This window comes from Marmota marmota, unplaced genomic scaffold (genome assembly GCF_001458135.2).
Source record: "Marmota marmota marmota unplaced genomic scaffold, marMar, whole genome shotgun sequence".
Classification (NCBI taxonomy): domain Eukaryota; kingdom Metazoa; phylum Chordata; class Mammalia; order Rodentia; family Sciuridae; genus Marmota; species Marmota marmota.
Window position 1 is genome coordinate 9,707,193 of NW_026000206.1, and position 25,784 is coordinate 9,732,976.

At 43.0% G+C, this 25,784-nt stretch overlaps 1 long non-coding RNA gene across 1 annotated transcript; it reads left to right on the forward strand.

The window, feature by feature from the left end:
• The first annotated feature begins 2,090 nt into the window (after positions 1–2,090).
• LOC125612752 lies at positions 2,091–25,166 on the forward strand. Its single transcript, XR_007343227.1, has 5 exons — positions 2,091–2,304; positions 12,015–12,229; positions 23,886–23,938; positions 24,370–24,769; positions 24,862–25,166. It is a non-coding gene; the product is annotated as an uncharacterized LOC125612752 (long non-coding RNA).
• Positions 25,167–25,784: the final 618 nt, after the last annotated feature.

The window sequence follows — 25,784 nt, forward strand, 5'->3', positions numbered from 1 at the left end:
GGAAGAGTCAGTCTTTTAAATTTTCAAAACGAGTTTCTTCCCCCTGTGCAATTATGTTTACTTATAAATAAAATAACACGATTATGAGTATGTGTATTCATATACTGTATGTAAATATATTTTACATGCATGTGCGTAAATATATATAAAGAACAAGGAAATGAGCAAGTGCTAGGGGTGTATTAAAAAAAATCCCAAATGCTTCCTGCATGTCATGTATAACAGTTACATTTTTTCCCAGGGTTTGGAGGGGGGAAAAAAGTGAGAGAAAATGAAATCCAGATTTGTAATTCCTAACAGGAGAAACGTGATCCTTTTCAATGTTTAAGTAATATTTCCTGTAAAACATACGAGGCCATCTGCAAAGCCGTTTCCAGACACATTTTGAAGTGGCGGGGGCAACTGCAGGAGACAGAGCCCAGCCCACCTCGGGGCGCGGGTGGCAAAGGCTGTGGAAAGCCAGTGCTGCAATTTGGCAAAATGTCTCAGCTTCTGCGTGGTTCATAATTTGTTTAATTTACCTCTGCTTCACATACAAGGAGGGGGTCTGAAAAATTTAGCACAAAAATTAAGAACGCGACACCCTATGTGGAAAGTGAGACAGAGCTGCATCCTCAGGAGATGGCCAAGGACAGGCAGGCAGCTCCCGGAAACCGTACAACCAGAGGCACTCTGCTCAGCTCCACAGAATGCACGAGGAAGCTTTTTGGCTATTTAAAACTGTTATAAAATTTTGATTTTTTTTTTCGTTGATCTCCAGGGACACCTTATGAATTCGTGGTGGTAGAATGATCTGGTCCTTGTATAATAATCACTTTGTGAAGGGTCCTGTTTTTACAAATTCCCATCTTGTCGGAAATCTCCAGGAAATACATCTATCCTCTAGGAATTTCCATTCAGTTTTTATATAACCAATAATCAGTCCCAATTTTAATACTAGCATTGATTAATTTTTTTCCTACAAAGTTAAAATTTCATGTTGGTGCAATATGACTTTAAGTAAATATTATATATTCTACAGAATCATACCAATGCACAAGCAAGTCCACCCTGCCCCAAGGTCTCATGTAAAGTTTTGCCAGATCTGATGTGGGTACCAATCAGCAGCTGGCTGTGGTTTATTTTTTAATGAACCACAGGGTATTATTTGGATTGCACATTTAAAATTTTAAAATAGAACCTTAGCCATTGTGCTTGAAAATATTCTCCCAAGTGGACACAGCCATGAAAAAAAATTTGTATACTTCCTCACTTGAAAATGGCGTTTGTTTTATAAGTGACATGACTTGTCAGGTCAGTAGCTGTTCTTGAAGCCAGCATGGAGCTCTTTTCCTGGGGCACCCACTTCCCTCTTTTATTGCTCCCCTTCCTTTTGGCATTTTTTCTAGGTCTCCTCTGCTCACCAGAAAAAAGGTGAGTCACCGCTAAGTCTAAGTGAAACTTGGGAATAATTTACTCCAGAATCGGGGAGGTGCCCTCCTTCCCAACGCGCTCCTTTGCCCACCCAGTGATGCATGCAGGCCAGTGGGGGCACCCAGGGTTGCATTCCTATGTCTGTATCATAGTTCAGCTTCTGCCACACAGCACAACTTTAACAGCAGAGAAGTGTGAAAACCAGAAGGCTCAGAGCCGATAGTAACCAAGTGCAAATTTCCTGAAAGGCCCACACTGGCTAGTCAAGCTGTTTGACACTTTCTGGCAAAATAAATATGTGACACTTCACTGCTCAGAGGAGCGCCCTCTGCCATTTTCCCAAGTGGGCGCCCCATTCCGACATCCAGGAGGACAGCCTGCTCTCTCAGGGTCCAGCTCAGCATGTGGTATGAGAGTGTGGTCAGCAATATCATGCCCAGCTCTGCTTTAGAGATGCACAGAGCACAGGAGCTGAGGCGCCCAGGAAGGGAGGGACTGGCAGCCTTTCACCACGTTGCATTTTCAGGTTGGTTAGAAAATCTCTGGCACCCTCCCACCTCAAAAAAAAAAAAAAAAAAAGGAAAGAAAAGAAAAGGAAAAAAAAAAAAGAAAAGAAAAGTGGCCCTTTCTTGCCCGGAGCAGCTGCTGCTGTTGCACTTTTGCATGGGGGAGGGATGGATCAGCATTTTTTCAGATGGGAGAACTGCAGCTCAGGGAGTCTAGAAGCAGGATGCCATCTATTCACACGGCTATGGTCAGTGTGGCTGGAGATGGTCAATTTCAATGAGAGGCCTGCTCTAATTGTGAAAGGCAAACCCAGCCCAGGGGCCGCTTCTCCCTGAGAGGGTGCAGACTGCGATCTGGATCTGCCCGGAACGACTAATGGAACAGGTACTTTCAGACTGGGCACAGAGAAATCCAAGATGGTTTGGTTTTGTCATTAAAAGAATGTTTCTTTCAAGACAAGAGGGAGATTTTACTGCTGCGGATGGGTGGACTTTGCCTCCCTTGTCAGGGAGATGTTCCATGGCCGTCCGGTGACCTGGTCTTAGGAGACTGGGGCAGGTTTCTGACAGGGTGGAGTGGTGGGTGGACCCTGCCCTCTTGAACAAGGGTGCCTTCCTCTGAACAAAGCTCTCTTGGGGTAGTCTTCAGAGAAACCACCCAGGAGAATTAAAATTCATGGGTTAATTTCTTTAAACAAATTGTGGAGAAGCTTAGAATGCTTATTCTCATTTGATTTTTTTCAATCTTTTTGCTTTGGGTTGCTCTTAGAAAAATAAAGCAGCACTCTGACTGCGGTTTCCTGGACTTGTTCCATCGGTCCTTGGGAAATAAGTCAAAGGTGACATTTGCTCTGACATGCACTAGGAGGACCCTGTCTTCCCTCCCAATCAGACTGCGGGGGGGTCTTGGAGAGTGGGGTGGGGCAATCAGCTGGCGTCCTGAGCGTCACTGTGTGAGCCAAGGCCATCTCAACATGTGCCAGACAGGGTCAAGCAACAGTTTTAAGACAGGTGAAGAATAAACAAATGTAAATGTTAAATATGGTGATTTACGGCTGACTTTCATTAAGTTCTTCCTTAGGAGGAGAGCATTTTACGGGGCACCAGGGACCCTTAGAATGGGTCAGATGTAGTTCTAAAACAAGACATAGTCGTTTTCTCACACATCCAGCTTCACGATACAGAGCCCAATAGAAAAGTCTACTTTGCTTGGAAATTGTCACCTAATTACATAGGCAGCACTTCCCGGGCAGGAGGGGTCAGGTGCTTATAAGACTAAGCAAGGGCATGCAGGTGCTGGGCTGGACGTGGACCCTGGTGGCCTTTGGCACTTGCCTGCTAGACTGTAAATGTGAACTTGATGGAAATTAATTAATTTATTCTGTCTTCCCTGGGAAACTTTCTTCATTTGCTTTCAGAGCCCGTGGTTGGCTGAGCAGAGTTCATTGCATCTCCTTGACAGATTGCAGGACAGAGCCCATTGAACAAGTGCCAAAGGGCCAGGAGCTCTGGAGCCTAGCCTTCCAGACCCCAGTGGGTGCAGCCCCTTACCCTAGGTCCACACCAGACTTTGCCACCACCACCAGCAATCCTGGAGGTTCCTACTCATGGACTTAGCAAGAGGGAAATGTCTTGGCATTGCCTCTTCTCCACCCCTTTAGAACTCAGTCACCTTCCTCCCCAGCTTGGCTTTTGCAACTGGAAAACTTCAACTGTCTTTCTGCCCTATGCCAGTCCTGGATAGTCCCTTGCTCCAGGGCCCTGTAACCTCCTGCATACTGGTACCCATTTTTCACCCTCAGAGTGGAAAGGCAATCACTCTACTCCCTTCCCTCCATCTCCTCGACAGTCACACTACAGAAGAGGGAAAGGGGTATCAAGACTGTGCTTGGAGGTATCAGATACAGAACTGGGCCTTGGAGGGTGCCCAGGGCTGGGGGCAGGGACTACAGAGCTATTCCTTAGTGGGGTCATTTCCTGCTTGAAACAATGGGGAGGTTTTGGAAATAGATAGGTGATGGTTGAACAACATGTGAGTTTAATGACAACAAACCATATGCTTAAAATGTATGCAAATATATATATATATATATATATATATATATATATATATATATATATATATATATATTATATATATACACACACACATATATATGTTATATATTTTAATAATGAATAAAATTAAAAAAAAATACAGGTTCAGAGTGAATTCCAAGGTCCTGGCTATTCAGGTCCTGACTTTGTGGAAGTGCCCCAACCTGAGATTCCCACTCATCCTGGGGAAGCTCCTGCTAGGGTCACAACCTCCCCTCCCCCTATCCAGATCTCAGAGCAAGCCAGGTCTCCTCCCAGTCCCCCAGTCTATCCATCCAGGGACTTGTCAGGCCTTAGGCCCATCAGCAGGGTGGGTCCGGCTGGTGCCTGTGAGGCCATCAGTGGGCACACATTATTGAACAGCTTCGAAGACAACCCATAGGGTGGGCAAGCCCTGGGCTGCCAGGGGTCTTATCCATGCAGGTGCAGGTGGATGCTGCCTCAAGAGTAAGATGAGACAAGTCCTGGCCCCAAATCAGTGTGCTGGGAATACCTTGGTGTTATCACTGCTTCCTTCAAGTTCGATCTCATTGTCCTGAAGGGTAAGATGGGGAGAACTGGCACAGCCCTGGAAGGGCTTGGCAGGATGGCTTCCTCTGGAGCCTCAGGAAATGTGCCTTTGCAGACATGAGCTCTGCAGTGAGTGGGAGCAGCCTCCAAACCTCCAGGGCTCTGGTCACTCATGCTTTGTTCCCTCCATTCTTCTGGCCTGGTGTTTTGCTTCCAGTGTACCCCGCTGCACATTTATTAAAGGCTGCGTTGGTGGGACTGAGGCTGAATCTGTCCCAGGTAGGCTTATGAGTAGCATATTGCAAAATCCTAAGAAATGCAAATTTTCACTTCCATTTCCCAACAGTGGAGCAAAGTAGGAGGGGGAAAAAAAAGGTTACAGAATATTTGAATAAAAAAATCTGACTTAACCAGTAACCAAGCAGACTCAGAAAATGTGGCATGAGATTAGGTCTCCTTAATTAGAATGACTAACAGGTACCAAAATGACTTAAATTTAGCAATACCTTAAAAAAATTTTTAATACTTTGCCTTCCAGATTCCTGGTATAGAAGCTTGTTTTAGGAATTGTTTTGGGTCCCACAAGTCAGCTAACCTCTCAAATGAGATTAAAATCTTTGGGTTTGGTAAAGTTTGCATGAATATTTTACATGGATCCATCTTTAATTAGGTTATAACATTAGAAAGTGCCGTGCCGCACTCTCTTTCCACAAATTAGACCCGAGCCCCACAAACAAATTAATTTGCGTCTCAGGGTTTCGACTGGGCCCCTTGGCTCCCCCAGCCTTCTCACAAGTACAACTGACCCTCTGGATTTCAAATGCCTGAGGGTAAAAAGCAATTATAAAAACATGACTCTCCCAGATCAGCTTTCGCCTCTGCCTTGTCTCTGTTTTATTGATGGGAGATTGAAGGAAGATTCAAATCAGCCATCCTTCAATTCTTCACCAGCAGCAAAATGCAGAAATCATTAGCTTTTCCTGTGTAAAAGACTTTGTCCTGCCTTATTATTCAAAACTGCTTGCTTGTATGAGTCAAAAAGGGCATGTTGAATATTTATTTCTAATTTTCAGCACTGGTAAATATTATATCGCTTTGTTCCCAATGTTCTTTTTATTTTGCAAATTTTATAGCAATTAATTAATGCAGCACCGTTATTAGCAATGTCTCCCCAGTTTCCACTGCCTGCATTTAAGATGATGCCGCTCGTAAGGGCTTCTTTGGAGAGATTTCACAGCCAGGCTGTGCTGGAATTATGAGATCAGTTCTAGGTGAATAGGAACTTGTTCTCGGTGGGGAAGCCTTTTACTGCAACAAGATGGCTGTATTGCAAACCTCGCCTTGTGCATCACAGCTAATTTTATTTAATTACAGTCCCCTCCCAACAAAAAAAGAAGAAGAAGCTTGGTATACAAAGAGCTCGTTGTCTAGGTTGAAATAAAGTGAGAAATGAAAGTCACCAGTGCAGCAAGTTGAGGAGAAGGCTGGGGTCACTCACAGTGACCAGAGTCCACCCCCAAGGAGGGCAGAAGAGTACAGCCTGCTTTCAATATCTGGCAACACATTCCTATTTATTCACAAGGCTAATTTTAAATGCTGCTATTCCAATTTTATTGGTGATATAATTTTCTATCTCATAGAATCCTGAATTCTGTTGATCAATAAAAAATAATGAATATGTTGCTGTGAGTGGGAAAATATGATGTTCCTTTGGCCAATGCATTTGATCCATATCTGTAGCTAAACTCCATACTCGAGGCAAAAAATATGTCTTGTTTTAAGAAAGAGCCTTAAACTCATCTTAATTCTCCTATATCCATCCAGCATAAAAGGGATCCCTCTGCAAAGCAATTGTGGATGGCTTCTGAGGGCAGAATGCAGGTGACTTCAGGGCATCTGGAGGCGGTGGGTTGTAGGAGGCAGAGGCAACAGAGCACCTCCATGGGGCTCGGGGGTGAAGGAAAGAGAGGAGGCAAGATGGCAGCCTAAGGTTTACCTGGGCCAAAGGCAAGAGTTTGAGACTGGAGGAGACCCAGAAGTCCTCATAGGAAGAGAGGAAGGAGAGAGGAGTGACAGTTGACAGAGCAGGAAAGTCACACCTCTGCAGAGGTGACTTCAGGATGTTGGGGGAGGAGGAGGAGCCCAGAGCACTCCTGGAAGGACATGCCTACCTCCTGGCTGTACATGGCCTTCCTCTTTCAGGACCTAAAGCAGTTTGTAATAACTGGATTCACATCTGTGACTCCCTTGCCCCAGGGCTAGCACCTTGCACCTTGATAGGGTTCTCACTGCCACAGCTCCATGCAGTGCAGACTACTCCAGAGGATCCCCTGTGCTGAGGGTGGTAAGGCTCAGAGAGAGACAGCAGCCAAATTTCCCCCCAGTCCCCTGGCCAGCAGAGCTGGACCCCGCATTCAACCCCTCCTCTGCAATCTACAGGAGCCCAGTCCGGAGGCAGGGGTGCCCAAAGGGCCAATCTGCAAGAGGCAGTGAGGCTCTAGTAGGTGGTACACCACCACCAGAGGGTCTCTCAGACTTTGATAAAGGTTATCTCAGCTGGCTGGTCCCAGAGAGAGGAAGGGTAGGGACTAGCCCTGCAGAAGCTGTTCCTGCTGCCCCCAGGGTTTGATCTGGAGCAATTTTGTCAGGCTGCAATTTTAAATAGCCAGTGCTTTATTTTTGGAATCCCAGAATGTGAGCCGGGTTTAATGAACCTAAAGCTATAATGTTTTACTTCTCCTTTGATAAAAATTTGTATTTCATATTTTAAAAATTGCACTCATTCTGCCAGTTGGTGTTACCAGCCAAGCGTGACCCATCCGAGCAACATCCACAAACTGTACTTTTTCTTGGTCACAGCGTCTTTGTAATAGTCTAGCCATATGCTACAAAATCGGAGTGGAGTTGGAACCATGTCCAGGAGGCACTCTGGTGAATTAGAGGCAGAGGTCACTTTGAATTCCCGAGCACACCCAGAATCTTTCCTGCTCATTGTGAATTCGCCCACATATTCAGAATGTTGAACCCCAAAGCAGGCAATATTCACCAAAGTCAAAAATTCCTGAACTTGCTTTCTGAGTGATACAGAAAATAAAACGAGTGATGCTCTCTAGGCCTCAAAGCTATTTTCTTTAACACGTTGTTGAGGCTTAGATACTTGTGACCGATTTAGGGAGAAAATATTTGGTGCTCACTGAAACAAAATAAACACATTGCGTTTTTCTAAGATATACTTTCAGATTTTGCAAAGAGGAGATAACATTTTGTAGCTTCCATATGACATTTTTCTGGTGATAAGTTGTGACTCTGTAAGTAAGTAAGCCCATGTCTTTGCTCATCTAGGTGTCCTCTTGACCACAGTGTTTTTATTGCTAAGCGTATCCTTCTGAGGAATGTCCCAATTTAGCTAAATCCATGTGTGTTTATGCTTTTTTTCTTGGGGTACATTGTCACAATTAGAACAGCATTTGATCTTTCTTGCCAAAATGTCTTCCTAAAAGGCTGTATTGGCTTTTGTGCAGTGGACACGTATAAGCATGTTCTTTTCCTGAATCCTCATGCTTACCATCAACCATCTACCTGTTTCTCTATGTGTCTATCATCCCTCCCTCCATCCATCATGAACAGATAGATGCCAGTCTCTGAGATGACCTTGGGGGTTTTACTGCCTTTAAATGTGCATTCTTCTTTTAAACAATTTGTGTTTGTCTTGGTGAATGCTCTTTACCTGTGTCTCCAAGGAGGCTTTTATTTCCTGTCAATTTGTGAAAACTCTGCTTTTATATTTTAACATCTGATTTTCTCAATTGGTCATTTGTGTTTTGTTCTATCTCCATTATTTTTTGACCACCAGCAGTGTAACATCTTTTTATGGTACATTTACCAGTCTTTTCCATTATAGCCTTTGCTCTGCACATCACCCTCAGATAAGATCTCCTGTTATCAGATTGTACAGTTATTTTTATAATGCATTTTCTCTTGTCTTATGGTTTTATAATAAATTTAAGTCCCTCTGGGATGGATCTGGCTTAGATTTAATTTCCAAAATGGGTGGTAATCTCTCCCAATGCAACTCATTCGACATAGATGTGAATGGCGTGAATGCCAGGAGATGCCCTTGGCTCCGGTTGAAGGTGTTGTATTCCTCCGTATGCGTGCATCTCTCTCCATGCCATCCTTCCTACCTCTGAATCAGTGCTGTTAAATATGTCCTGATATCTACTTGGACAAGTTCTCCCCCTTCCTATTCTTTATCCTACTAAAATTATTTTTCAAATGAACTCTAGGATTATTTTATCATACAAAAGAATTTCTTATGGGAATTTCATTGGAATTATGCTGAATTTGTAGATTAATTAGAAAGGACTGACTACTTTAAAATTCTGGGTCTTTCATTTAAGGACATAGTTTGCACAGGTTTTATGGATTCCTTATTGATTCTTAGTTATTTTATATCTTGGGTAACGGTACCTGTTGACACTTTTCTTCAACCCATAGGATGAAAAATATTAACATTACTTTAGTTTTTTTTTCCATTTTTCTACCCATTTTTAGTTTCAGACTTGTGTATTCCAAGAATTATTCATATTATTGTTATTACATTATTTCACATTATTTATCTAAGATATTTTGAACTTTGTAATGTTTCTTTCTTTCTTTCTTTCTTTTTTTGTACTGTGGATTGAACCTGGGGCACTTTACCTCTGAGCTACATATCCAGCCTTTAGTATTATTATTATTTATTTTGTTTTGAGACAAGGTCTTGCTAAATTTCTTAGGGCCTCGCTAAGTGGCTGAGGCTGGCTTTGAATTCATGATCCTCCTGCCTCTCAGCCTCCTGAGTTGCTGTGTATGATCATGCCCAGCTGATTATCATGTTAAGCCTACTTAAACTCTAAAATTTTTGCAGTTTCTTACTATCCATTTTTTTTACACTATGAATTCCCACTTTCTGAAATGCACATTCTGGTTTATTTTTCAGCCAGCTCAAGTTGAATGTTGCGTTAGTTTCTTTGATATTGGAGGTGCAGGGTGACAATTCCTAAATCACAAAAGCAGTAGCTTGGTTGCCAGTATAATTTCCCTCAAAAATTTGTTGTTTTGATGTTTTTGATGATGTTCTGTGTTTGTTCTAGAATTCATATATTTGAGAACTAGTTTGATTTGTTATTATTCATAGTAGTATAAGTAGTCTTTCTTCTCCCAGCCTGGATGACAGGACTGAGAATGTGCCACCAGAATGTCTCTGTGGATCATGTTGTTGTAGGTGTTAGTATGTGGGGAGCTCATTTTCTGTAAAAACTTACTTTAAAGGGGAAGAGAAATTACTCAGCTAAGAAAACTTCTTTCACCAATGCTTGCCCCCTGCATGCCCATGGGTTCCTACTGTGTACACGGTGAGTTTCCTGGAACTTCTTCCACCTCTGCCAACTTCTTTCATCACATATGCGTCTCTACTCTTTAGCTTTAAAACCTGGGCAAATAAAAACAATGAAAAAATCAGAGACTGTTTTCTGCATTTTCCAATATGATTTTTGCTGGTGCTTTATTAAAAAAATAGCACTCACACCCCCACACACCCCCACACACTCACACCCACTCACACCCATGCACATTCACACCTACTCACACCCATACACATTCACACCTACTTACACCCATGCACACTCACCCACCACACCCACTCATACCCCACACACACCCACTCATACCCCACACACTCACACTCACTCATACCCACACCCACTCACACTCACTCACATCCATACACATTCACATCTACTCATACCCACACCACTCATACCCACTCACGCCCACACACATTCACACCCACTCACACCCCACACACTCACACCCACTCACACCCCCACACACTCACACCCACTCACACCCATGCACATTCACACCTACTCACACCCATACACATTCACACCTACTTACACCCATGCACACTCACCCACCACACCCACTCATACCCCACACACACCCACTCATACCCCACACACTCACACTCACTCATACCCACACCCACTCACACTCACTCACATCCATACACATNGCACACTCACCCACCACACCCACTCATACCCCACACACACCCACTCATACCCCACACACTCACACTCACTCATACCCACACCCACTCACACTCACTCACATCCATACACATTCACATCTACTCATACCCACACCACTCATACCCACTCACGCCCACACACATTCACACCCACTCACACCCCACACACTCACACCCACTCACACCCCCACACACTCACACCCACTCACACCCCCGCACATTCACACCCACTCATACCCACTCACACCCACACACATTCACACCCACTCACGCCCCCACACACTCACACCCACTCACGCCCCCACACACTGACACCCATGCACACTCACCCAGCACACCCACTCACACCCACTCACCCCCCCCCACACCACCCACTCACACCTACACACACACACTCACACATGCCATTCTTCTTATTTCCTTTTCCCAGATGGTGCCCTCTGTAGTGCTGAGAGCTGAGAGTCTGGCCTGTGGGAAGTGTGGGCCACCTGTGGGCAGCCTTGGGCCAACAGCTAGCAGGAAACCGAAGCACTCAGTTCAGCCACAAGGAAATTGTTTTTGTCAACAACATGAGACTCAGAAACAGATCCTCAGCCCATTGAGCCTACGGAGGAGAACGGTGTCGGACAGCCTCCTGAGCCCCTCAGCAGAGGGCACCTCAAAACTGTGCTCAGACCCTGACCCACAGAAACAGTGGGTTACAAAGCGTAGGCCACTTTAGGCCGCTAATTGTGGACAGTTTGTAACACAGCAATAGAAAATGAACAGGATCCTCAAAGTCCCTGCTGCCTCTTGAGTTTCCTGGGTGAACATTTGTTCTAATTTCTCTTGAAACGTGATCTTTCCAAATACCTGGTGTACTGCATGTTATTTCATGGAATGTTCTAGGGGTACTGGGCCCTGTGAAATAGTCTCGTCCCTGATAAACTGCAATGTGCACTTCTTGAGTTCAGTGTAGTTCAACTCTGAAGATGTGTGATCCAGAGGGAGCCTTGATCCCAGAATCCCTCCCCTCCTCCCCACCCTGTTCCCACGGACCTCCTTTTCCATGTTTTTGGGCTGCCAAAGTCACAATGAAAGAACAAAGCCACCCAGCTAACAGGCAGCATCAGCAACACCACGGCAGAGCCCAGCATTGACAGAGCCAGGCTCCTGGCTTGGGGGCCTTTCCAGTCTGTCCCCAGGGCTCTGTAGTCCCAGCAGGCAACAGCAGGGCCACTTCAGAGACAGAGGCTCGCCTCCTGCCTGCCCCTGCCTCTGACGGAGTTTGCGTCTCCCTGGCAGGGTCCTTGACTACAACATCTCCCTGCAGTCCTAGGAAAACCAGTTTAGGATGGGGCCTCTCTTACCTTGCATTTAAATGAGAATGCTGTCCCCTTCTGTGACTGTTCATTTTTGGTTTTCTCTTCCAGCAACCTTAGCCTTCCAAATTAAAGCCAGGATGAGGGTCTCCTGCTCATGGTCCTGAATACAGAAAAGTGTCTAGCTGCTGCCTTGGCAGAAGTGCAGCCGGCCTCCAGAACACCGTCTGGGACTGGGGGCAACCTGCAAACGCCTGGTTCTGGTCCACACAGAGGGGACAGCAGAGCAGAGGGCTAGGTTTGGAAACCTTTGTAACATCTGACTGGTAAGTTTTTCTTTTGAATTTAATAATCAAGCTGGTTCTATACATCTTATGTCTCAAATATTTCTAGTAATTCTTTGTTTTTGCATTTTACAAGAACTCCTTCCCCATAAGGAGCAAAAAACAAAAGCTGTCTGCCCACACTGTGGGGCTGGGGCCTGGCCAATTGCAATCAGGTTTGCTGAGTGTAGCACATAAAAATTAACCCAAACTTGAAACACCACTAAAACATATTCTATCAGCCAATCGGCCAGGGGTTGAGTTGAAAAGGAGGAGTGGTAGGAAAACCTTCTGTGACAATGCCACCTCCCCATAGTGACCATTTCCACGCCCTGGGCAGAGTGGTGGGAGCAGCAGAGCCCTGCTCACCCAGGCCACGGACACTCGGCACCCCCGATGGTTTTCCTCAAATTCCTCCTCACCCAAGCAGTGCCACTTACATTTCCACAACGTGTGTCTCTGAATCTTTGAATGATAAGGAACAAAATCAACAAGTACATAACTTGAAAAAGCTAATAGGTCTTAGCCAAATCAGATTTTTTTACAGCTTTAATCTCTAAAAAACTAAGACCACCCTCTCACAGATTATAAGCTTTAAAAATTGTTTTCTTAAGTTGTTAATCAAGAAAAAAATTTATAAAAATTGCAGTCTCATGGTTACTGTTTAGATTCCTGGTATTACTGGCAATTTTCAAGGGAACCCCTTGAACTGTTTTTCTTCACACATATTTATCTTTTTAAATTTTTGCTTTTGGTATTTCAGCTTGGGGCATGAGAATAATTAGGACAATTAGGAGTATATTGAAAATTTTAAAAGTAACAAAAACATGAAAACCAGTGGATATAAGTGGTATATATTACATAAACAGCAGTGGCTGTAAATGGTAGATTAAAGATACACAAGTATTAGGTGAGTTTTAAATGTTTTCAGTTTTGCCAATTAACAGTTGATGACTTGACATTGACTGATGCTCTACTATTTTTTAAAAAAGAAAATCTAGTTGCTACTTTCTTCTGCTTACATTTACCCCCCATTTAATCATTCACCTGGGTTGATTCCAAAAGGAGGTCATGACCTTAAGGCCTCGGTGGATTTTGCCAGCTGAGAGGAGGGTGTGTTGGAGCTTCCTACTGAAGAATGGTCTTGCTTCACCTTGGCCTTGACCTCGTGGGGTTTCTAGCAAGCTGCGCTCATCTCCCTGCACAGGGACAGCGTAACAAGTGATTCCTCTCTAGAGAGTGGGCCGCATCTCCAAGTCCACCCTGGAATCCCAGTCCCACTGGGGCTCTGCTGGGGATGGTCCCCTTCAGGCTGTAGATTGGAAGAAGGCAGCGGGCTGTCTGGGCAGAACGTGCTCATGACCCCTTGGAGAAAATAAGGAGAACAAGCCAACGCCCTGCTTCAGTTCAGCATTGGAAATCAGCTCAAATCCAGGGCTTCACTGCTGCACTTTGCTTGGGAGGGACAAAACTGAGCTTGTCATCACAAAACAGGGTGGGTGATTCTCAAGGGATTTTCCAAACTCCCAGGATCATCAGGAGCCCATTGGTATCTGCCTCTCTCCTGTTCGTTAGGAACACTTTTCTGCATTCTTATAGTGCTATCATTGAGCTCCACAGAGAAAAATTCAGCCGGTGTGCTGGTTGCTCAGCTGGTAGCTAGAAGAGGGAGAGGCCTTGGTGGACCCATGCTGCCAGTCCCTCTCAGCTCACTGAGGAATTGTGGATACATAGGTGGGATGGCTCTCATCCAGGAAGTCTCCAGTTAACCCACCAGGTCTGCATACCTTGTGTCTCCTACAGACAGGCATGGGAAGATGTCTTGTGTTGATTGACTTCAGGCTGTGGGCCCAACACCAGACAAACTCTGCTCAGGGTTAAGTGTTCAGGTGACACTGCAAGGGTTCATTGTGTGCGATAACAGAAAGAGCTTCCATACCCAGGTATTCATCAGGATAAAGGACTTAACCTTTAGCCAGAGAAGATGACGTTTTCATAGCCTGGACATTCTGGCACATTTACAGAGTCCAGTGATTTCAGATCCACTGAAATTTCCTTTTCCTTTCATGTCTGCTTGGGCAGGAGAGATACCAGTAGAAAGAAATTTTATCAGACTGCAAGTTAGTTACTTTCAGTTCCAATAATTGTGGATTTTAGAGTATCAATTTCTGGTGCTCTAAAGCATGTCCACCTTTTTGCTTCTACAAATTGATTAAGCTTTTTATTTGATATCACAGGAGCCTCCGGAGGGTTCTAACCTATATTTCAACCTTTGAAGAAATTCATGCCCAAGATATTGCTGCCGGACAATCTTCAAGGTCATTAATATAATGCTTAGAAATTTTCGGCTGAAAGTGGATTTAATAAGAGCCTTTTTCTATGTGTCTCCTCATAGCATGATTCAAAAATGTTTCTCCTTTCAAGTGCCTTAGGAAGTCAGATTTTATTATATTTGCTTTGCACCTTTAAATGCAGGCAGCCAAGGGGATTTTATGACAAAGTCTGATAAAATTGATGCAATAAAATAATAACATAAACTAACCAAAAAAAGTATAAATGCTGATGGGAAAATACTGAAGAATTATTCTTGAAGTTCTTTAGATGTCTCTATTTACAAATATAACACAGAACTTTTTTTTTTTTAACCCAGAACTTTTGGTGGGAATTTTAAAAATAGATATAAGGTGATGTACACACAGCCAGAGTGGGAAGATGGTGTGAGGAGAGAGGACGGCATCTCATGCTGGAAATTTAGCCACGAGACTGGTGATGACATCAGGGTCACTGGTATTGTTCAGGTCCTTTAAACAGCTCAGGCTTAGGTAATAAATAAGGTTGCCCACATTCCTGGATCTGCTCCTTAGTTACAAGTGACATGGGAAACAGAGAAGGATAAGGACTGAAATGAGTTTGGCAAGATGGAGACCATATTTTACCTTTTATGCTGTTCACATTTTGGAGAACAGAGCCTTGTACAAGACACTGGCCACCAACTGCTGGGGGTGGCTGGGGACCACAGGTCTGAGAAGAGTGGCTGCTTGGAGCGGCTTACGAATGCTCACTGGTTCCGCTCAGGGAATGACCCGAGGTGCTGCAGGTACCACAACATGTCTCCCTGATACTTCTTTGGACACCCAGATGGAAACCAGCAAAACCAAGGGGAAAATCGATCAGAAACCACATTATTTTTGATAGGCAAGTTTAGATTTTAACCTCATGGAATCTGCCAAAACCACAGCTCCTTCAAGTGACATGGTGAAGACGAGGTCGTATCTTTTGTATTTTATCAAGAAACCTGTGGTCTGTCCCCAGGAATCAGACTCCCCTTCTTCCCTGGTGGCACAGTCACATCTGAAGACGGTTCCTGAGAAAACAGTCTATCAGAACGAAGTAAAGGAAGCCTGGGTTTAGAGAACATAAATAAAGTGGTCCCTTCAAAATAAAAAGTAGGTAAAGGAAATTGGTGAGTCTAATGCTTGCTTTTCTCTGAATAGCAGGAATTCAGTGGCATGTGATCTCTGATTTGTCTATTTCCCCCTTCGCTTCTGCCGGTTCTACTCATGAATTTTGACTTGTCTGACCTCTTACTAGGTGCCACATAGTAAAGGTGTTTTTTGTTGGTTTGTTGGCTTGTTGTCTTCCAGATGGAGAAAAGAGCATGTACCCTTTTTTATGCAATGTCCCCCTTTATGTCTTCTAGTGTTCTTTGCCTTGAAATGGACTTAGATTCTAATATATCAGTTTTCTTGTGCTTATTATTAACATGATCTATAGTCTTCTTTTTTCTTTTAACTGACTCATCTTTATGTTTAAAATAGATTTCTCGTAAAGAATACATGATTGGGTCAGTCTTTTTAAATCCAGTCTGAAAAATCTCTTTCTTATAATTACAGGTGTTTGGTTCATTTACTTTTAGTGTAATTATTGATGAAGTTGGATTTGTTGACCATATTTCCTCATTTTCTATTTATTATTCTCTGGCTCCTTTTCTTCCATTTTGTTTTTACAACTCTTATTTCCTTTATTGGTTTCTTAGCTATACTTTTTTGAGTATTTTTAGTGTTGCTAAAATAGTGTGCATGCTTACTATTGACTTATAGAGTCAATGCACTTTCCTTCTTTATGTCACATTTTATCCTTAATATCTGATAGCTTCACATTTTTTACTTTCTACTTTTTTCTTTCCATTAGACATAAGACACTTCTAACTTCACTCTCATACTTTTACAGTACAAAAATGTCATAGCCACACAATAGCTGATTCTATTCCACTCTATATTACATGAAATCTTTTTCTTATCTTTTACTTATATGTACATTATAAGCCCTAACTTAGGTTTCATTCTAGTTACAAACATTCAGATTTCTTTTAAGCAAATTATAATAAGTTTAAAAAAATATAATTTAAAATTACTTACCAGCCTATTTGAATCTTTGGGCCCTCTTAGAGCTAAATTTCCTTCTGGATCCTTTTAGACAAAATAATATTCTTTAGCATTTATTGTAGATTGCTAATAATGAGTTTTCTCAGTTTTTATCTGAAAATTTCTTTATTTTAGTCTCATTTTTGAAGGACATTCAATAGATGTAGACAGAAGATTGTGGTGTTTTTCTGTCAGTATTTTAAACCACGTTATCCCATTGTCTTTCAACCTTTATCATTTTTTGTAAGAAATCAGTGATATTTCTTATTCTTGCTCTTCTGTGAATAATCTCTTTCCATCTCAGGTCACTTTCATTGTTTTCTTTATCTTTAATTGTGAGCAGTGTGACTCCAATTTGTCTTGTTATAGTTTTTTCTATAACAAATGGAGGCTGCATCAGATTAACTGAATTTGTTAAAATTGTGAATCAATTTTTTCACCAAATTTCTGATATGTCCAGTAATTATTTCTTCAAATAAAATTTTCTTCCTGTCTTTATTCTCTTTCTGATATTCTGAGACCATCTGATATTAACCCACAAAACTCCAAAGTTTTGACTGTTTTTCTGTAGTATGCTTTCTTTTTTTATTATTATTAAGGTTGGATAATTTCTACTAATTTGATCAAACATATTTAGATTCTTTTCTCTGCTATTTCCAATATTATTCTTAGGCATAGCCAGTGCCTAAGTGTTTCAATTATGTAATTTTCATGTCTATAATTTCTATATAGTTCCATCTATATCTCTCATTATTTGTGTATATTTATTATCTGTTCATTCATGAACAGATAATTAGTAGATCTTTAATTAGTAGATCTTATTTTTTGATTATTTGAATATATTTATACTAACTTTTTTTTATAGACTTTGTCCTATAAAATTAGAATCTAGACCATCTCAAGTTTAGTTTCTATTGGTTGGTTCAAATTCTCCTGTTTCTTTCCACACATAAATGCTGGACATTAAATTACTTGTTATAGCAACTTTAGGCTCTGTTATCTATCTCTGAAGACATTTGACTCTTGTTCTGGTAGTAAGCTCAGTTATTGGCTTGCTATGTTGCCTCGAGCAGCCTTAGGATATGCTTTGTTTGCACAGATATGTGGAAAACATAAGTTCCTCCCAAGTCCATCTAACTCATCAGGATTTAATACCCAAACACCGTCTCCCTGAAGATAATGCTGGAGCTTGGTCTGCAGATTTGCTAGGGTGATCTGGAATACTTTTTATTCTCGAATGAAGTCTGTGTTCAGAAGCTGAGGTCTTCGTGGTATCCTAGCTGAGGGTCCACAGGTTACAGATGTGTTTACGTGGTGTCTTCACTCAGGCCCGATCCCCTGTGCCCTCAGCATTGCTCTGCTCCCCTCACTGACCTCTGACTCCTCTGTGCTACACGTCGTCCTATTTCACTGGTCTATGTAAGCCTCAAATATTTTTATTTTGCAGATGCCCAGCCTCAGCCCTGCCCTCAGGCCCTGGCTTGCCGGGTGTCCCACCTGGATTCTCCATCTTTTCCTTGCACATCTCCTGACACACAGACCTGAGCAAACTGAGCTGCCAGGGACTCTGACCTGCACCCCCTAAACTTACTGGACTTGCTCTGGGTTGTGGTGGGTGACTGTCCCTTGGCAGGAAGCCAGGGTAATTATGGGGGTCGACTTGTGAGTCTCTGCCTCGCAGGGGTCCTCATCTGATGCTCCCCTCATTCATCGTCGGCCAGCCATCGCCTCCGATGTTCTTCTCAGCATCACTGTGGTTTATGGCTGCAGGGCTACTTCAGTACCGGTTACTCCAAAAGGGAGGGCAGCAAATTAGCTTCATTATCTTTTAACAAGTTCCTTAAATTATTATAAATGCACACTGAAATTTAAAAAGAATACAATTATAGATAAATCATGAAAGACAATTACAGTTACAGAAGTTATGATATTGAAAATATTGACAACTTGTACAAAACAATTTAATAAGATTCAAGAAGTTGAGATAAACAGAAATGGGAAAAAATGTAGTTTATTATAATATTCTGATTTTCCTGGCAATAAAACTCAATAGGTATCATCAAAAGTTAAATATTCAGAATTCAGATTGTATTGTTGTATTTATAAATGTGTCTTTTAGAAGAACTAGTGATGAGTAGCAAGAAAGGGCAGGTGGAGGTAAGGAGAGTAAACTCTGTCCTGATTTTACATAAGCCAGCAGATACTACATAATGGGAAAATCTAGAAATAAGAGTATAACTACATTATTTGGAGTGAAAGTGACCACTTCCAGAAGAACATAAATCATTGAAACTATTCAATGTGATGCTTCTGGGGAATGAGAGTAGGTTTAAACAAGAGAGATTCTTATCTTCATTCTGATCTCTTTCTATGCATTGAAATTTCACCTATGTCATTACTATTTACCTCCTATTTATTAATATGTAGTGCTGTGTATTTACCCCTTTCCTTATGTACTTTACTATAGAGCATACAGCTTTATAGATTCATGTTCTATACATTTTACTTTAAAACACAATTAGAACAATCAAATGCAGGCTGGGCCAGCCCTCAGCACATGTGAGAGGCATTCCAGTAATTCAAACATCCTCTCCCAGGCCCCTGTCTGCACATCTCCCAGGCCCCTGTCTGCACATCTCCCAGGCTATATCCTTGTGTTTCAGATTACTGTCATGTCAACCCGACTTCACATATCTGAAGGAAACCGACAAGCCAGAGAGGCACCCAGACACATTTACTAGAGGATGTCAAACATTTAGATTCCAGGAAATATAAAAAAATATTAACTGAATCCATCACTTTTCAACTGCAAGACACGGACAGGGCGTGCATACCTAATTGCATCTTAGCGCCTTCTCTTTCTTCTTTCCTGTACATCTCCTGATTTCTTGCTCTTCCTAGAGTTTCTGAAATAATAATACAAGAGGAATGAAGAATCAATTAAGAACACCTTTGACTGTGTGTCTGTCCTTGGCAGGGTGACACGCCACTCTGTGCTGAACCGAGGCGTTAGAGAGGCCATGCTAGTTTCCAGGCTGAATTAAACGTTCTGAGCAGTTCATTCTCTGGCAGCGTGTCCAGCGACTTTGCCTTTAAGATGGCATCAACCTTTATGGTTGGGAACTGGGCTGGAAGTATAGGTTGTCATTGAAATAAAATAGGAGCTTCCTCGGCTTTATTAGGGAGTTTTAGGGTTTGCCATTCGTTTCACCTTGACATTTATGCTAAAATTTAGAGTGCTTGATCTTTCCTACTCTAGTTCCCTTTTCAATAAATGGGGAAAACCGTAAAACCCTGTGAGCACTGTGAAAGAAAAAGGCAGCTCAGAGCTGCTTCCCAATAGCCCCTTGCAGGGGGACTGCAATTTTAGGCAACAGAAAAATCCTTTTGGCATGCAGAGGAATAACACTGGAGAACGCAACTCCCCCAATTTTGATAATGAAATTGAAATTTGTTCTCCACACATTTTAAACCAAACCCACGTCCAAATTTTCTTTATTCTAATGAAGAATAGGTACAAAAACTACCTTTCTCTGGGAGAAAATAGTTGCATTTGTAGGTGTTTCAGACCCAACACCATCTGGTTTTCCAGAGAGTGAGCTTAACTAGTGCTCTTCCTGAACCTGGTCCTATCTGGGGCTGCCAGACTAGAGAGCCCTGGGTCACCAGAAGGTTTGTTGCTGCAGGCAGAAGCCTGGCAGGAAAAGCAGGGCAAACTGCCGCAGAGGTAGCTGCGGGTTCGCTTTCAGAAGGACCAAACTGAGGATAGACTTGGGACTTTATAACAAATAGAAATATCTATGATCAAATGGACTCGAGAGATAGCAACCTTCTCTAGAGGGTGGCCAGACATGAGTGACAACCTCTAAGTTCACTTTGAAGAAGATAAGAATATAGAATTCAAAACAAACAAACAAAAATCGTAAACCATTAATACAGAGCCCCAGGTGTGATGAGATCCATCTAGCTTGTTTCTAGATGTTCTAATTGCAGAGCCCTTGGGTTCACCCCCTGAAGAGATCTCTTGGTCTCTCTCGTTCTCTCTGTCTGTGTACCCCAGTATATATTTGTCTGAATGTTGGGTGAGACAGCAGCATCTACGGGTTAATGTCAACAAAGTGGAGGCAGAAATGGTAAGGTGAGATCAGATGTTTCCCAGAAACAGTCGGTTTCTGGAGACACTGATAAGCATCCAGAGACAGCGAGAGGATATTCTGCAGGTGAGTGTCCCGGTGCAGCCTCCGTGCCTTGCTGTCGGCCTCTGTGGACGGGCCCGTATCACCAGAGGATCAGGAAATGGAATATAATCTATTGCAGGGTGCTCGGAAGGAAGCATGCAGAATGTCCACTTCAAGCTTCAGAGAGATAAAGAAAGACATTTGAGAAAAGAATCAGAGCTGAACAGGAAATGCTAAAAGGTCAGGGAAAAAAGTGTGCTTTTAATTAGAGAAACGGCATCCCCAAGATGATTGTTAGGGCTTTAATAAATCTACCTCTTCAAAATTCTAAGGCTTCTAGTTTGAGAAATGCTTCATGACTAACGTACGCTGTAACAGAAATACATGAACTTGGCTAAAAAGTCAACCTGAAGCAAAAATATTAAATAAAGACTCCTGTCTTGATAGCTCTAGGCCCACTCTGCAGATTTAATGGCTGTTTACTCATAGTTCTATTTTTTAGGTAAATTCCCAGGAAATTTATTTTCTCTACCCCCCCCCCCCCCCCCTTTCTCCCTCCCTCCCCATCCCCTGCTCTCTGTCTTTGGTCCTTTTTGGAGAAATAAAATCATCTGATGAAACCACAGTCTCATTTGAAAGCTGCTCATTTCACCTGACACCAGGACGCAGGGCATCATGGAACACAGTGTCCACGTCTGCCACGTGCCCCAGAGTCTGGCTTTTTCTAGTCTTTGGCCTTTCTAAACAATGCAACTGTGAACATCCACGTGTCTGTCTTCTTGGACTTTAGCTGTAGAATAAACTCCTCTGAGAGGAACTGATGAGTTAATTGCATTTGGTAACCACAATCCTATTTTTATGAATCATTTAATCCTGTCAACCTTGACCACTGGAGAGAGCCTAGTTCTCAATCCCCTGGCCTTGATAAGTAACAATTACTTTCTAAGTATTGTTTTAATTTGCATTTCTTTAATTATACATTAAGTTGAAAGTCTTACATTTCATTTACAGTGTGTGTTTACTTTTCTATTTATAGAAAATGCTGATTTTTCTAATGGATTGTTGTCTTTTTTCTAATAATTGTGTACCACTTCACCACACCCACATTAAAAAGCTCTTCTCAATCATTGTTTCCTCAAATTGTACTTTTTAAATTTTAACTCTGATACAACATTTCAAATTCTACATCATAAAATACAGATGAAGTTGATCAAACTTGTCCTTTGTGCTTCTAGCTTTTGTGTTTTGCCACGAAGGCCTTACCAGCTTCAAGATAATACTAAAAATAAAAATTCTATGATTTTGCTGTTACTTTTGTACTTTTATTTTTACAGTTAAATGCTTGATTTATCTGGAAGTAATTTTAGTGGAAAAAAAAGAGCAGTGGGATTTCCAAATGCCTGCGCTTGAACTTTTCCTCCTGGGTTTGAAATGCCACCTTCACCACGGTTAAGATTCCCACAGGAATCCTGTGTTGTTCTGGGCCTTGGGAAACCTCTCCTCCTATCTGTCTATTCCACGTCCACACTTAACAGCTGGCTTTTGCAATGTTCAAATGCTATTAACTTCTCTTATGCTAGTGGGTGCTAGTTTATTTTACCAGTTTATCTTTCGAGCATTTCCCTGCCTTTCTTGTACTTTGATTTTTTCTCTATAAAATTTGGAATAGCTCATCCTCTTTCCTCGAAAACCTCATTGGTGTCTTGATAGAGATTGTGAGGCATATCTCAAAGTTGGAGAAAACTGGTGTATTTATGAAGTTTTTTTAGTCAATTACAAAGTGTGTGTTTAAATACATCCAGGATTATCTTTTGGGTCTCTCAGTAGAAGTTTGTTTTGTTGTTGTTAACTTCTTGATAATATTTGAGGGTCTTATTTTCCCTATTGATTTATTTCCTAAGGGGACCCAGGCATGCAGGACTGTGGCAGGACAGTGGCAGGTGCTCAGTACAAACAAGTAGTGGCACTGTGGTTGCTCCCACGGACAGTGGTGGCATTGATTTGCGAATTGTGCACTGAGTGCGTGCCACCTCTGGGCCAGAAGAGGGTCATGCATGTGGGAACATTAGCTCTTTGTTGCCCTGCTTGCCACTAAGAACAACCTAATGGCTCATGTTCTGTTGTTCTGGAAATACCAACCCAGCGGATGGCGAGCTAAAGACAAAAATCAAAACGGAAGGGGCAAAGTTTCTGCTAACTGCTGCTGATGATATACACCCCAAATTGCCAAGAGCAGCAACCTTCAAAACCAACTGAAACAAAAGTTAGTGCAATTAGTAAGAAAACTTAGTAGAATGGCCAGGAAAATATTGATACGTAAAATCAACAACTTTCCTATACATGAAAAAGGAACAGGAAGTAAAATAATAGAGGAAACAAAATTCTTAAATATTATCAAGAAAAATGGCCAGCAACAAAGAAAACAGATTTCTACTGGGAGATTTAGAGTAGACAAAAAATTCACAAAGACAAGTCATGAGAAGACTGAGGAGGGAGTGGCACAGCCGTCATCAAGGAGCACCAGGGTCAGCAGAGGTGGTGGAGGTGGGATCCTCTACAGACACCTGGGTTTGGAGCACCTGGTCTCCAGAACCTCGAGGTTCCTGTTGTTTCCACCCATGTGGTCTTGGTTAAAGTGGCCCCAGAAAACCAACATAATAATATAGATAATTCCCAAAGGATCAGTGTCCAGAATATATTATGAAACCCTACAAATCAATAAAACAATGCAAACTACCCAACTTAAAAATGGGCAAGGTATATAAGTTGCAAACTAACCAATGCATACAGTTGTCTGGTACTAGGTGACTATTTTATAATCAATTCATTTCAATCACTGTAATCCACGAGACAGGGAAAGGAGACGTGGTGTAATGGTAATGATGATAATTTGTATTTTAATAATAGTTTAATTATATTAATGCATTAATAATAACTTGAAAATCTGCGTTAATAGGTTTGTTTGAGTCCCAACCTGTATTTTGTCCTGCTGAGGTCCATGTGGCTTGGTGGGAGATGATGAAGTGGTCTTTGTGGCCTCTGTGTGCTTCCCCGCAGGTGCCTGGTCAAGTTGGGAGCTGGCCGAGGACCACACAGGAGCTCCCCTGCAGGTAGAGTTGGAGTGGAATTCTCCACCACTGGGCGCAGGGGCCCTGGCCCCTCCAGGCTGGGCTGCCTGCCTCACATGGCCATGCCACTGCTCCCAGAGAATAGAGCCCAAGTCCAGGGTTCCCATCATCAGAGGCCGGGTGTCACCATTAGGTACCCAGATCTACAATGGTCCTACATTTTCAGTGGGGCTCTTGAGCCCTGATCCCTGACTTCTACTGAGCCAGCTTCATCCTACCTCAGAGCTGTCACCCCATCCACACACCTTATGCTTTGGGTGTCACGGACACATCTGCAAAGGGGCACAGGCCTGGAGGGCTGTCCTGGCAAACGTGGACCTCAGCCCTGCAGGAGACTGGTGGGACAGAAGCCAGTGTCCTCCTGCTTCTCTCATCCCTCTGTTCTCCACGTTCTTGGTGCCTTTCTTCCACAGAGCAACCAAACGGAAGAGGGCCCTTTGCCTTGAGACCAGCTTCAGGGAGTGGCCACGGGTCAACCATCAGCTTCATTTGAGTTCGCTGTGTGCAGTGGGGCAAGGCCACCTACAGGCAGCTCCCTGGTTGCCCCCGCAGGCAGTCATGAGCTCCCACCAACAGCTGGAACAGAAGAGCCACAGCAAAAGCTGCTGCAGCTGCTGCTTGGAGAGGCGCGGATACCCGGAGGACCCGGCGGGAGGCTGGAGGCTGCATCTGTCTCCTGTGTTCACAAAACACTCGCTCTTCTCATCTGTATGAGACGGGCTCGGCCTCTGCTAAGTGCACAATTTCGTGATTAAGTGTGCAAAGTCTAGCGGGGCAAGGATGCAGCCTGCGCCTCGCCAGTCTTGGTCTTAGGTAATTTCCCACTTTTTCTGTGCATTTCAAAGTCTCTTTGAAGCTTCTAATGGGCCAATGTTCAAAGGGTATTTTCGATAATTTATGTCTAGCTTTCAGGGGGAAGCGACAAGCCTGGAATCGAGATGCTGGCTCACAGTTCATTGAGACATTTTTCCCTGGCAAAGGTGGTCTTTGACGTGGATTCAACAGTGCAAGATGCTCTCCGACAGGGAGACCTGCCCTCGCTTCCTGCCTGTCACGGAGGAGCCCGCTGCCACAGAAGAGGGGGGAAACACAAGAGGAGACTTTTCCACTTATTTCCTTCCCTTTAGCTCTTAGTGGTATTTTTATTTTTTTGCTCAAAAAGCAAACTTTCCTCAAAAATTTGAGTCCTAGTACTATTAAGTTCTATGTAATAATCAACCATTTTATTTTTATCAGTTAAACTTATCCCTCAAATGTAGATTCTCACCTCAGGCGGCCCTTTTGATTCTTCCAGAAGATTGCTAGTTCAGCCAAGTGCCGCGTGCGTATCCATTCCCCTAATTACCTGGCTGATGTGCTGCTTCCAGCCCCTTCCGGACCTGGTTGGCGAGACGTCTGTTCTCCTGGGTTTCAAGAAGTGAGGATAAAACTTCATTCAGTGTGAAGCTGTTGGTTAGGACCACGTCCTCAGGGCTGTGGGGTTTGTTAAGTGTCTTCTGGATTCTTCTTTGTGTTTGGTGAGGCTCAGGTGCATGCCCCCACCACGGGGCCTGTCTTGTTTGGAGGTTCCATTGGAGTCAGATGTGGGCCTTGGAGAGCGTGTATCCTGGGATTCTGGTCCATTCTGGGCCACTTCAGGAGGCAGTCCTGATTCTGAGGGGATTACTCTTCCCCTGACTTAGCCCTGGGCTGAGGTTATACCTGACCCAAATCTACTACCAGGAGGACAGATGACCAGCTCAGCCCCTGTCCTGACCACACATCTGAGGTTGTAGTTTGGGGGTGGGAAATGAGATACCTTTAAGGTCAGAAAATGTTCCTAGATGGA